The 10,567-nt window shown below is 38.3% G+C and overlaps 1 protein-coding gene across 1 annotated transcript in view; it reads left to right on the top strand.

The window, feature by feature from the left end:
• Positions 1-10,567, top strand: part of LOC100965537 (ELKS/Rab6-interacting/CAST family member 1-like) — a 123,219-nt gene that overhangs the window by 2,355 nt on the left and 110,297 nt on the right. The window lies entirely within an intron of this gene.

The following is a 10,567-nucleotide window of genomic DNA, read 5'->3' as shown; positions in this document are numbered from 1 at the left end:
GAGTAATGAGACTGAGAAAGAGCTTCTCAAGTGAAGCATTTTTTTTCTTATTTTGGAGAGTCTGTCATCAATTGATAGTATTTTGATAGATATCTGATGTACATGTTAATAATTAACATTTAAAACTGCTTTGACATAAACCTTCCATTTATTTATGTGGCTGATTTTGGTGAGAAGATGTTCCTTTTCTATAAGACAGATAGTTAACTAGCTAAAAGTAACCTATTGCTTTTTTATTTATTTATTTATTTTTAGAGACAGAGTCTTACTCTATTGCCCTCGGTAGAGTGCTGTTGTGTCACAGCTCACAGCAACCTCCAGCTCCTGGGCTTAGGTGATTTTCTTGGCTCAGCCTCCCACGCTGGGACTACAGGTGCCCACCACAATGCAGTTTGTGCAGTTTGGCCCAGGGCTGGGTTCGAACCCACCATCCTGGTTATATGGGGCCAGCACCCTACTCAATGAGCCACAGGCGCCACCCCATTGCTTATTTATAAGTAGAGAAAACTTTTCCAATGTCCTAAAATTGTTAGCAATAAGAGAACCTCATCTAGTATCTGAATATCTGTTACATAAAATAGGAAGAATGTGCATATTATTAAAGACATCTGTCTAGTAGTTGAAAACTGAAGTTTGGCTTATCAAAACTGATAGTACGAAATAGGAAGAAAAGAGTTCCTCGGTTTGTGAGCATATATAGTTGGCAATTATCAGTTCTGTAAGTAGTGAGGCCTGAATACATTCACTTTATGACACCAAATAGAAGAGAATGTGTAACAGACCAGAGCTCTACACTTCATTTACAATGGCTTTTGTTTTCCTGGTTCTCAAGAGGATGTTTTCCTTAGGTGAAAATTAAGGAAATTAGTCTGTGAGTTTGTATCCTCAGAAAACTAAAACTTCTCAATGTCTTTACATCTAACTGTATGCCTCAAATATTTTGTAGTGATATGTCCCATGTAGCAAGAAAAATACAGTTCTCAGGAGTTCTTCCTACCGTCTCCTTCTGTCTCCCTTTCATGTAAAGGTTCACATTCTTACCCTCTCAAAATGTGTCTGGGATGCTGTGAGCAAAAACCAAGGGGCCTTGCCAGAGACATTTGGTTCTTTAATTCCTCTAAGTGTGTGTACTAACTTTTGGACAGGGAGAGGCCTTTTGGAAAGAGGATATGGCATGAATGTTGTTTTAATTTAAAGCTTCTAGTCCTTGAATTGCTGGAATGTGCCTCAATCTAAAGGCCATTTCCTAACAGGGGAGCAGGCAGCACTGACCAGGCTTTCGAGTGAGTGGAGCTGCCACTGCCTAATGGGCTCTTGGCATTCAAGAGGATTCCTGTCCTCAGAGAGCGGTGAAGCAAGGAGGGAGATACAGATTTGGGGGTCACCCTCTAACATGGTCCCAATTTACAACCCCCTCCCCAGGGTAACTGGTATCCTTGACTCATTCATGGCAAAGCAGCACTTGGAGAGGCTGCATCAGAGGAAGGGGCCAGGGCTGATGAAAAAAATAAAAACTAAAGGTTGTCTAACAAACTCCAGATGTGCTATGGTGGTGCAGGCCCTTGTGTTCAGACCGTAAGTCATGAAGAAGCCCCACTGTGATTGTCAGGCCCCTGGCGAGATTTAATGTAAATGCAGATTGTCACAAGATGGCCTTCCTGTCAGCATTATTTTTTTCTTTTTCACCTTCAGAGTTTTACAGCCTTCATATTGTATTTGCTGCTAGCACAGAGTCTGGCTTTGTCCCCATGTGCTCTAGACAGATGTGTCATGGGCAGGCTCAATCTCTCAGGACAGGCTAGGATTTTTGTTCTATTTTTAAAAGTCAGCTATAACAGTGTTAAGAGTAAAGGCAACAAACTGAAACTGATGTCTGAATCTAGACAATCTCATTTACAGCTACAATTTTATGGTTACTTCAGAATTAATCATCAGACAATATATTCTTGTATTCCATAATTTTCCAGGCATGAGGGCTGTGAAGGCACAGTCCAGTGCATAAAACACTAGTTATAGACATTCGGCAGAATCATTCTGTAGAAGGCAGCCCTGGCCTCACCATCTTTTTTTGCTGGCAGCTTTAGCACATCATCCAAATGTTGAATGATTTATTTGCCCATTCATTTCAGATTCATTGAGCATCTACTTTGTGCCAAATACTATATTAATGGAAAACAAATGTCTTTCTTCCTAGTAACAGGCTGGCAGAGAGCTAACAAGACCAAGGTTGTAACTCTAGCTACTCCATTTCCCAGTTGGACAGAATACTTTTTTAAGATGCATGTTCCTCATTTATAAAATTGGGATAGCATTACCTACCTCACAGAGTTGGTGTAAAACTAAATAAAATAGCAAACCTAAAGTGCTTAGAATCTGCACTTCATTGCCTTTTAGAGACCCCTGTTCCACAATGAGAACTATGATACCACAGGTAGTGGAAGGGCCATTACATTGATAGAAGGGGCGTATCAATAACCGTGGCCCTCGCGTTTAGTCATCCCTACTGATTTTACTTAACGTTCCATCTGACTGTAGTGTTCAGAATTACACAACCAGCACACCGTGTTCTGCTCCTGAAGAAGGGCACATTTTTCAGAATAGTTAGGATAAAGACTTAGTATTACTTTTTATCTAATGATATGACTATAACAAATTTTTAAATAATTTTCATGTCTTTAATAAATGTTACTTTTCATTGCCGAAGAGCATCATTTAAATGCCCATCTCTCTGAAGTTCTCTACATCAGGAAAGTGGTGAGTCTCAAGTACACGCTCCATCTCACTCATCTTCTGGTTCTGTAATTTTCCACTTGTCACCTGCTTGAGCTCCTTATGTCCTAGCCAGTGTAACTTTTCAGAATTCTGTGAAAATAGAATAATGACAATGATGTCTGCCACTTATTTAACTGTGTAGAATGCAGGCACAGGTGCTTCATACATCTCTGATCTTCACCACAACTCTGAAGAGTGTAGTCTTCGTTATACAGATGAAGCACCTAAGACCCAAAAAGATTACAATTCTTGGCTAAATTTCCACAAAGACTAAGTAGATACTTCCTGCCCCAGCCTTCCAAAGTGCTGGGAGTAGTACAAGCTTGAGCCACCACTGGCCTTCCTCTTATTATCTTATGTGGAAATTTCAGACAGTTGGTAATAAGGAAGATTACATTAGAATTAGAATGATATAAACAATGCTATTGCACATTTTTATGGCACACATTTGTTCCCGTGAGAGACAGAAGAGAATATTTATTTATACTCCAACCTCTCCCCTGTCTGTCTATAAAAAATCTGAAGCAAAAAGAAATGGTATGAATTGTTCCTGTCTTACATGTTGCTAAGAGATACAGTATGAACCTGAAGCTACAAAATACTAGTGAAGTATAATTCTGCTTTTTGTGTGTCTTCAGAGAAGTCAGTGCCAGATCAGGACTAAAGATGCTGTGATTCTGAGTAAGTGCCCCAGAGTGCTTCACATTCTACCTGCCTTGAACAGAACAGGCTGCACTCATTGACCACCCAGGCTATATGGAGACATTTAGATTCAGAGTGATTATAGAGAAGAGTCTGGTCCCCTAGATCCCTGACCTAATCCCATAAGTATTTAGAAGGTAGCCTACGTGGCCAGTCTGTTTGACCTTGCCTGGGGTTAAAAGAATCATACACTTAGATTCTGATGCCCCTAAACATTCGTCACCTATGTATATGACATAGGGACCATTGCAATCTCCTGAGGATAGCCAGGTGGAGTAGTCATTTCAGGGTCCTATGGGTTCAAAACTATTGTTCTTAAAGACTGGTTGGCTGACTGCCCCCCTTGAGATGGAGACTGCATTATTTGATTACCTTTCAGCTTAGGTTGCTTTTAAAAGAAAACAACTAGAACACCACTATACTTTTTCAAATTAATCTGAAATAGCCAACTCAAAAATATCAATTTTTCATAATTACCAGAATTACTCTGGAAACTTAGCACCTTAATGATGTATTCACTATTAACTTTTTAACTCTTTAGTTCCATAGGCAAGTGAACTACTTTCTTGAATAGAATAATGCTAAATTAGATTCAAAAAGATAAATAGATAAATCAGTTCACTAATAATAAAAAATAAAAATTTTGATTCTTTTTCTTTTAATCAGTAGCTCCTTCTAAATAACATCACATAAAATGTTTTAGGCCATAACCTTTTCTTCTCAAATATGAATTTCTCAGATTCATAATTTATTATGAAAATTATTATCAGCATTAATTCTTTATACCCTCTGTACTCCAGTTCTCCTTTAGGATCTAAACTATTCTCATTGATGTGAGGTAGTAACACAACTCCCAAGGAACATATTGTACTCTAGGGCGGTGCAGAATTCAATTTGTTCAAGGATAAGGGGGCTCAGTAAGCCCCCACCTAATGGATACATTGTAGGGGTAAATGGCATACCTCCTGGGTGAAGAGCTCCAATACAACTGGACCTTTCCTAACAAATGCAAACAATGTAACCTAATCATATGTAACCTTATATTTATCTGGAGAAAAAAAAGAATTCAGTTGTTACTCAGTGCCTATATTTTGTTACCAGAAAAAATAAATCAGATTACACTTTAGCATATAAAGTCTTCAACAGACATAAATATTTCAATTTTATAAATAGACACACAGAAGTAGCTATTTTAAAACATATTCAAATGTGTTTTATTATGTGTAAATATCATAAGCTAGAACGACACAATTTTCTATAGGTTTGATGATAAAAAAAATTGTTGAAGTAACTGAAAATGTGAGATAACTAAATAAATAAAAATAATATTTAAAAATAAAAAAAGATTATGCAAAATTGAAAAAAAAAGAATTTAGTTGATGTTAAAATTTTTTTTTTAACTTTATAACGTCATGATGGCCTCACATTTTTAATTACATACTTACACTTGGCTGCCTGTAATGTTAAGCATTTATTTGCCGTTTTTTGTAATGATACGCATTTATTTGTTGTTTTTGTTGTACTTGCAAAATTTTGTCATTGTTTTCTAATAAGATCTTCTGAAAGGAAAACAGATTATAAATAATATATAGTAGTTCCACCCCTCCTCCATCTTTGGTTTTATTTTCTGCAGTTTCAGTTACCTGCTGTCAATCATGGTCCAAAAAAATTAAATGGAAAATTCCAAAAATAGCTTATAAGTTTTCAATTGCACACTGTTCTGAGTATCTTGGTGAAATCTCACACCATCCCACTCTGTCCCACCTAGGATATGAATCATCCCTTTGTCTGGTGTATTCACACTGTCTACACTACCTGTCCATTAGTCATTGACATTGTCTGCTCCTGATGTCCAGCCATCAACATCAAATCACTGAATGATCCAGAATGACCCAATGCAAATGATCTTCCTTCTGACAAATTTTGGAGGATCAGTAGCCTAACACTTCATCAAAATGACATGGGGAGTCCAACCTTTTTTCTTTTCCACTGCACAGTCAAAGAATTAGGCTACACATTAAATACACAAGCACTAATAAAAGCTGATTAGCAAAAATAAGCTCTTTTTTTTTTTTTTTAAGAGACATGTGTTTCACTTTGTTGCCCTCAGTAGAGTGTTGTGGTGTCATATCTCACAGCAACCTCCAGCTTCTTGGGCTTAGGCAGTTCTCTTGCCTCAGCCTCCCAAGTAGGTGGAACCATAGGCACGCCCACCACAACGCCCAGCTCTTTTTTTGTTGCAGTTTGGCCAGGGCTGGGTTCAAACCCACTATCTTCGGTATATGGGGCCGGCGCCCTACTCACTGAGCCATAGGTGCTGCCCCCAAAATAAGTTATTTTCATAATATCTGACACCACAAATAAGCAAAAAATGTCCTCACAAAATCAGCATGTGGCCCACGGGCTGCAGGTTGGACACCCCTGGACTCTATCAATTCCCCTTCATCTCATCAGTTGGACCTTTTATCATCTCACTTCTTACAAGAAGAAGAGTTAACACAATACAATAAGATATTTTTTGGGGTAGAGTGAAAGACATTACATCTGTGTAATTTATATTACAGTGTATTTTTACAGTTGTTCTACTTATTGTTAACCTCTTACTGTGCCTAATTTATAAATTAAATATTATAAGTATGTACATATAGGAAAAATTGCAACAGATGTGGCATTCACGCCTATCTATGATTTCAAGCATACACTGGGGATCTTGTAATGTTTTTCCTTCAGATAATGGAACTACTATAGATGCATTTTAGAGAAGGTAAAATCAAGGCACCAAGTGACTAACAATGCAAACCAGCTATTAGTATCAAAGGTTTTACGTCTGCATTTTCACATAGCCTGTACTGCCGTGTCAGCGTTCCTAATTGGGACTTTGGGGTTAGTTAATTCTAGACTCAGCCTTCTTAGTAATTCTACTGTCCAGAAACTTCTTCCTCCTTAACTTCCTCCTTTACTGTTAACAGATCCTTCCAGACTGTCTTTCATGTTCATTTAACAACATTCAACAATTATTATCTAATGCTTACTATATACTAAACCCACCCCACCCCATCCCCGGCTGGTGGTAATTCAGGGGTAAGCAAAACAGACATGGACCTGGAGGACTTCCCTTTATTGCAAGCTCAACTATTTTGTCCAGCATTTCTAGGTATTTTTGTCACACAAAAGTTTTCAGGTCTTTTGGTCCGACAGAGGAGCTATCAAGAAAACTGAGCAAAACAAAAATGAATCATTTGTCACACAATCTCAGATTACTCAATCTGTCTCATTTTAAGAGTTTGAACTAATTTTAATTTGTCTACATTTCATATTTTCTGAACAAATTGTCTGTTTACAGTATGCACACTAAGAGAATTATAAGTAAATTAAAGATAGCTAAGCTGAGTAAGCCTAAAGAATCCTAAGTAATTTGTCCATTCATGTTGTTTAAAAAAAAATTAGTTAACTGTATATTTGTGCTTCCTTTCCCTCCTTCAACTGTAAAAAGAATATTACCTCTATCTTATTCCTATTAGGGAAGCTTTTTTTTTGAGACAGAGTCTCATATGTCGCCTTCAGTAGAGTGCCCTAGCATCACAGCTCATAGCAACCTCAAACTCTTGCGCTTAAGTGATTCTCTTGCCTCAGCCTCCCAAGTATCTGGGACTACAGGCGCCCGCCACAACACCTGGCTATTTTCTTTATCTTTTTTTTTTTTTTTTTTTGTAGTTGTCATTGTTATTTTTTTGTAGCAGGCCCAGGCCAGGTTTGAACCTGCCAGCCTTGGTGTATGTGGCTGGCACCCTAACTGGGTGCCAAGCCCCTATTAGGGAAGTTTGAGGATGACCTGGATGGTATTGTCAAAGAGAACCAAGGTCTTCTAGAGAAGAGTAATGTATAAGTGCAAAGCTGTGCAGTGTGTTAGGGTCTCCTGGTGCATGTTCCAGGGAAAGCTCTCTGTCCTGTGGGAAGCTGGCTAACTATCAAACAGCTGATACTAATATCAAGACTTCTTGTCTGCGTAGTGCTCAGTTAACAGAGCCTCTCCCAGGTCTCTTGGGCTTTCCTTTTCAGAGTCCCAGGCTGAGCATCGCCTGTCTGTTTTCTTGTCTTTCTTCAGTTTTTCCAGCTATACTTCCTTGGATTGGCCCTGGGGATCCCGTAGTCTTCAGTCAATCACTTGTCTTACTTTTCTAGTGTGTTATGTGTTTTATTTGTTTTTGTGGATTTTTTTGAGAGACAGGGTCTGACTCTTGTCCCCCATGCTGGAGTGCAGAAACAAGATCATAACTAGCTGCAGCCCCCAACCCCTGATCTCAAGTCATCCTCCCATCTCAGCCTCCTGAATAGGTGGGACTACAGGCTTATGCCACCACAGTCAGCTAATTTTTAAAGCTTTTTGTAGAGATGGGGTTTCAATAGGCTGGTCTGAAACTCCTTGGGTCCTCTTATACCTCCTTGGGATTGTAGGCGCAAGCCACCATGCCAACTTTCTTTTACTTATTTATCCCTCACAAGACTATTCACTTTATTTCTCTAATCATAAATTCTTGATGGAAAGGGAATATTTCACTGTTGCCACAAGTATTTTCAATAGATGTGGTGTGACAAACTACCTGAATCAAATGAATAATATTTTAAGAGTTGTCTTTTGTTGAGTTGGCAAGTTTTAGTCTCTGAAGCAGCTGCATACGGCACGCAGTGAAACCATGTCTGGTCCTTTACTCTTACTAGTCGCGTTGTCAGGTAAAGCCTGAGTACTCTGACAGTTGCCTGTTAGGTTGGGGAAGCTGACCATGCTTTGGATTGGCACTTTCTACAATCTAGCAGACGATCTAGCATACACTAACTCACCTGCTTTCACCCTGACTCGGCAACGATTCCTCAGTCCTGTAATGTGGACTCGTGCTCTTTCAACTCCTTTATTTGGGGTTATTTTTCCTTTTTGTTTGATAATAAAAGTAGGTATAGGTTAATGTCTTTCTTATTTTGACTTTTAGACCTTTTTTCTCACATGTCATGGGGCTGACCTTTGGCTCACCTACAAACAGCTCTATACCATCTATCTTTTCCTCTTCATAGCATCGAATGCTGCTGTCTGTCATGGTAGCAAGGTGTACTAATTATGAAGTTACGGTGGAAAGGGCACTTTTATCATAATCACGCTAGGCACTTGGAACTTTCCAAATAAATCATTGCGTGGACTAAAATTTCTAATGATTATTTATAGTACAAAGAGTACTTTTTTGGAAGTTCAATAAATTCCCTTTGTTTGGAACTGAGGATTATGACAACAAAATGGTGTTATTTGTTCTAACTCCAATTTTGGTGCACAGGTTTTTTTGATCACAGCTTCTATAACAGAAAATGTAGTTTTAATATTAAATTTTCTATAGCTAAGCTCAAGTCATTTTACTTGTCTTCCTTTGTGTACCTGTTTTGAGTAAAGAATGTAAACCTGTTGTTTTATGTATGAAGAATGTGATTTGTTCTTTCGAAATTTGGGGAGGATTAACGTAGTTGTGAAGAATAAAAGTAGAGGTCAGATACATTGTTTAAAAGAAAGCTAAATTTTGGTTTTTTGGTTTTTTAATTCTTAGCCCCAAACCCACCTATTAGAGCAAAATGTAGGTCCACCAAATTGAAGCACAGTAAATAATTGGATTCTTAACCTCTCAGACTTCTTGTTGGCTCTCTATAGTATACATGGATTGTTTCTGGACAATGTTGAATTAGTGTGAAGGTACACTAGTTATCTACTAGTGTGAACCCAGTTTGGTGAAAGTCACCATTTGGATTTATTATTCTCTATGAAGAAAAAATTGCTGTATGAAAAATTCTTCTATCTAGCCAAGAAAATAGACGTTTCTATGGGCTACTTACTTATTTAAAGCCTGTTCCTTATGAATGAAATCCTTGATGGAAGTTTGTTGCCAGTAGGAATAATGGAGAATCAGCCTTGAAAGCCACATTCACAGTGTACATTCTTGACTTGCTATTACTCTGCATTGTCATGGTGAGCCAGAGAAGGACATGTATCTAGTCTGTTTCTTTAGCTACTTCCTACATTTCCTTTCTTCATTTTTCTCTGTCTTAATTTCTAAAGAGGCAGGAGTTTAAGACTCTCAAAATTTAAGGCTTACGAGGGCTGATGTACCTTGTTGTACCTGGGCCTTCAGAGGACACCCTGAAATAAGTGCATAGTTAGTGTATTCTAATCTGTGCTTCCCATTGAGGACTTCATGGTATGACAAAATACGCTATCAAAGGGACTCCCTAACCTAGGGAATATATTGTGTGGTGTTTTGGTTTAATTTTTTACTTTCAATTTTGTTGCTGTACAGTGCAGAGCAAGGTTTTTAAAACTGTGTGTTTTAGATTCAGGCTATGTTTGTAAATTCCCATAAGAACATAAAAGGACCGTGCTAAGCTGTTTCAGGAGTGACCACATTAACGTATTTCCTCTCTCATTGTACCACGAGTGGCAGGAAGAAAGTAGGCCGTACCTTCAGCCTTTTGGCTGGAAGTCTCCTTAGCTAGATCACTCAGTTCATAGGTACCTTCTCTACTTCCCACATGACTGCAGGTGACATTGTCATAAAGTTCTGGTACTACTAACAAGGATTCCAATAACATGTTCTTCACTTCCCTTTAAGATTCATTGGCAGCCTCCTAGAAGCCTATATTTCAACTGACAGTCAATTCAGTGTACTTTAAATTTTCACTCATACTCTACTCAAAAGCTTTCCAGGTCTAGTTTCTGCCTGCTGCCTAGCTTCAAAGCCATGCCCACATTTTAAATTTTTGTTGTTTTTTCATTTCCAGTTACCAAAGTCCTTCAGTTATCTGGTACTGCATAAAAACTATCCTAAATTTAATGGCTTAAAGCGGTAATTATGTACAGGGTAGATATAAAGTTTGTGTGCAGTTTACTATGTTAAACTGTTTTACATTGCACACGGACTTTTATATCTACCCTGTGTTGTCACACAGTTTCAGAGGATCAAGAATCTGGGAGCAGCTTAGCAGGTGTTTCTGATGTGGGGTCCTTTATGAGTTTGCAGTCAGACTTTTGATTGGGTCTCCATTCATCTGAAGATTTGACAGA

This window comes from Otolemur garnettii, unplaced genomic scaffold, assembly GCF_000181295.1.
Source record: "Otolemur garnettii isolate 467f Iridium unplaced genomic scaffold, OtoGar3 scaffold00092, whole genome shotgun sequence".
Taxonomy (NCBI): domain Eukaryota; kingdom Metazoa; phylum Chordata; class Mammalia; order Primates; family Galagidae; genus Otolemur; species Otolemur garnettii.
The sequence above is the reverse complement of the archived record's forward strand: the minus strand, read 5'-3'. Positions and strand labels throughout refer to the sequence as shown.